Genomic DNA, 4,432 nt, shown 5'->3' on the forward strand with positions numbered 1-4,432 from the left:
AAGGAGTCAAGCCGCAGAGTATAATCTCTTGCCCTCTTTGGCTCAATTCTAATTCGTGTACAACCAACTTGTAGAAGAAATGGAAGAAAATTCTCTCTCGATCTCAGCTTTCTCCACTCCTTGATCGACGGTGATGATGGTTCTCTTCCCTCTTGTGTTCTTCTCGTCAAACAACACAACTCTAAGTCTCAAAATTTCAGAATTGTACAATGAGCTAAGGTCCCTCATCTGGTGTGGTTTCTTCTATTTATATGTGTTGGTCTTCACCAACTTGATGATGGGATAGCATTAAATTCCATACCCTGGTCAGCCGCCTGACACTCAGATACTTTTCGGATGCCACCAGCTTCAGATATCCATGCTTGCAAGTGGTGATTTGACACAAACAGCCTGAATCAATGAATCTTCCTTGCATTGAACCCCTCCGACGCATGCCTATGCGTTGACATTGCCTGCGACACTTAGAATCTTTATTGAAATCCTGCAATATTATGCGTTAGCGCCGCAGTATTTTAGCAATAAACACTCTTTTGCATGAGTTTGATAGTGTTCGAATAATTCCATGCGTTTTCTCTAAGAATGATAAGATTTTATCATTAAAGACCTTAATTGTTCCAACTTTTAAGTCACAATAACTTGTATTTCTACAAGTTATCACAATACCAATTTATTTTTTAGGCCCCGCTACAAGAAAACAAGCCTATTTTAGCAAATTTTTTTTTGGCGGTTTGACCAATGCTACAAAGATTTTCACAATGGCAGCGATTTTTAACAACACATTAAATTGCTGCTATTTATACTTATTGCAACATGTTGTTCATAACTTTTTTAAAATTGTGGTGACATATTTAATTACGATAATTCACAAAAGATGTATTGTAACGACCCGACCCCGTAGGACTCAAGCTAGGCCGTTACTAAACACATGCATGCATAGAACTGAAAATGACACCCTTTTATAGTGAAATAAATGCTAAATAAATAAGGTAAATTCAAAAGATCTCCATTAAATTTAAATATTAAAAAAATGATAGGATACTCATAAATCATAAATGATAATAAATAGGTCTGAAAACAAATTTTAACAGTAAGTTTCAAACATCAAAACTGAAAGTTGGAAAACGTGAAAAGAAATCTAAATATCATGAGCGGGAGCATAAAACTAGTTCCCTGTGGCTCGTTCATGGATTCCTCTTGTCATTCGCCGGCACTTCCTTCCCCTTACCTGAAACATAAATATGAGGATGTGTAAATATAAAATACTCAGTAAGTAACCCCACTACTGGGCTCAGGCTAGGCATCTATGTCCTCTAGATGCTTACTTCTAGTGGTACGTAAGCACTCTCCTAGTCCTCATGGGACACATACATATATGAATAACTGAATTTTCATCCTACTGTAGTTAAGTATACCTACTACTCTAGTAAGTCCTATAGGACCCACAACCTCTGGTGAACTCCGAAGAAGACACCACCTCTAGTGAATCCCGAAGGAAATACAACCGCTGGTGAATCCCAAAGAAAAGCACCACTGTTAATGAATCCCAAAGGAAACGCAACCTCTGGTGAATCCCGAAGGAAAGCACCACCTCTAGTGAATCCCGAAGAAAACACACCTCTGGTGGATCTTCGTCTAGAGGTTGTGTTTCCTTCGAAATTCATTAGAGGTGGTGCTTTCCTTCGGGATTCACCAGAGGTTGTGTTTCCTTCGGGATTCACTAGAGGTGGTGTCTCCTTCAGGGTTCACCAGAGGTTGTGGGTCTTACAAGACTTACTAGAAGTAATGGGTATACTTAACTATAGTAGGATGAAATTTAGTTATTTATGTATGTATGTGTCACCATGAAGATTAAGAGAGTGCTTATGTTCCACCAGAGTAGGCATCTAGAAGACATAGAGCCTAGCCTGACCCCAATAGTGGGGTTACTTACTGAGTATTTTATATTCACCCTTTCTCATGTTTATGTTTCAGGTAAGTGCATGGACGCACCGGCAAATGACAAGAGGAATCTATGAACGAGCTACTGGGGATCAGTTTTATGCTTCCGCTCATGATATTTAGATTTCTTTTCATACTTTTCAACTTTCAGTTTTGATGTTTGAAACTTACTGTTAAGATTTGTATTCAAACCTATTTATTATCATTTATGATTTATGGGGACCCTATCATTTTTTTTTAATATTTGAATTTAATAGAGGTCTTTTGAATTTACATTATTTATTTAGCATTTATTTCACTATAAAATGGTGTCGTTTTCAGTTCCATGCATACATGTATTTAGTGACGACCTAGCTTGAGTCCTAGGGGATCGGGTCGTTACATGTATTTACAAACGGCTACAATTATATCTATTGCAATATTTAAATTGTAAAATTTTTAGTATTTGTCGTAATAGAGTTCATTTTACGAAATTTAAAAATTGTCAAAATTAAAGATTTAGAGACTTAATTTGTTTATTCGACCCAATATTTTCAGCAAGTTAAAAACTCTTAATTTTACCATGTATATTTTTTTTTAATAAAGCAAATCGATTTACATTTTGCCATCATTTTAAGCGTTTACTTTTCATTTTTAATTTTACAAGTTATTCTAAATGGAAAAAGGAAAGTTTCGGGGAAAAAAAAGGAAAAGAAAAGAAAATAAAAGGAAAGGAAAGGAAATGAAAGGAAAAAGGAAACGTTAAAACAGAATGTATATCATTTAATTTCGCTTGCTTTTCTCACAAAAGTAGCATTATCTTTTTATAACACTTTGGGATTTGAGGATTTTTTTAGATGGAAATTGACACCAACATCCCCCATTTCTCTTATTTAACGTGAGTAGAGGCAGAGAGAGATTTTGGCTTTTACCTTCTTCCTAAATAAAAATATAGACGGATAGTTCAAGCTCTCTCAACACTTGATCTCTACAAAATTCTCTCTTAAAAGAAAAGAAATCTCTTTCCTTCCAAAATTAATCTCAGAAGTCCACTAATTCTTAGTGATTCTCTACCCTTCGAGAATACCGAGGACTCCGAATAGTAGTGTCTGGACTTTGGGTTTTGTATGTTGGATTTGGTATCCTAAATCTCATATATCAAACCCAGATTTCTATTTTCCTTACTTAAGCAAGTGATAAAAGGAATTAACTAAATGAAAGTTAAATCCTAAGCTAAGGAGAAGGACATTTCTAAGTGTTAAGTAGATTTTCCTTGAATAATTTAAGTTGAGCTTTAATTGGTAAAATTGTAATGAAATTTGTATAATAAGTAGGTTGATGAGAAAGTTAGTGTGGAATGGTGAAAAAGGAATGGGGAATTGAAAAAGAAAAATATGGAAATTGAGTTTGGAAAATTTGGGGAAAATTCGGTTAAGTATGGAGAAATTAGGTGAAATGCGTTATGGCTGAAGGACCGAGAAAAATATAGAAGTTATGTGTAATGCGTGTTGTGCACAAAGCACTGAAAGGCAAGTGACTAGTGACACAATCGTGTAGAAATTGCACGGAGACAAACAATGTTCGCAGTAGCTAAGAGCGAGATCGTTGAGAGTGAGATCAGCGAGATCGTTGAGAGCGAGATCATTGAGATCGAGATCATTGAGATCGAGACCAGCGAGAGAGTGGGAGAGAGCGAGATTTTGAGCGAGAAAGTAGGAGAGAGCAAGACCAGCAAGAAAGTGGGAGAGAACGAGAGTAGAGAGAGTGAGNCGAGAGAGTGGGAGAGAGCGAGATTTTGAGCGAGAAAGTAGGAGAGAGCAAGACCAGCAAGAAAGTGGGAGAGAACGAGAGTAGAGAGAGTGAGAGCAGCCTGTGCGTCAACCACGCCTTGTCCGGTGCTGCATTCGAACGTCACACCCACGTCTCGCCTATGCATCGAACGGCCGGGCAAGTGTATATGCGTTGAATTTGGCTGCGTTCTTGTAGATTATACATTGGAAACCCTAATTTGAATACAAAAAAAGCTTGAAGACGTAAGGGCAAACATCAATTAAAATTTAGGTGTCCGATTAAGAGAAATTCTTTAACCTTAAGAAATTGTGTTAGATGCGTTTGGGAAAAACACATTGAACCAAGGTGAAGTCAGCTTACATTGATAAAGGGAGGATTAAACATTTGGCCATACAGTCAAGTAGGTGCTGTCAATCCTACGAGCAATTTAAACGTCTATAAATAGGGAGTTGGGATTTCATTTTCAAATCATACAAAAATCATAAATTTCATAGAGAAAGTAGAGGGCAGTGAGGGTTCAAAGGAATGTGTCAACTTTGGACGAGGAGATCTTCCAATATATTCGTGCGTTTGGAGTGATTCTAAAGCCATCTGAAAGCTGTGGAAGTCTAGTTTTCAGAGTAGGGCTGCCAGAGGAAAAGGCTAAAAGAAACTGGGCTGGAGATTGAGAAGAATGCAAAAGGGTCAGATTGTCGAATCAGTTTGAGCCAGTCTTGAAAATTTT

This window comes from Benincasa hispida, chromosome 1 (assembly GCF_009727055.1).
Source record: "Benincasa hispida cultivar B227 chromosome 1, ASM972705v1, whole genome shotgun sequence".
NCBI classification, from domain to species: domain Eukaryota; kingdom Viridiplantae; phylum Streptophyta; class Magnoliopsida; order Cucurbitales; family Cucurbitaceae; genus Benincasa; species Benincasa hispida.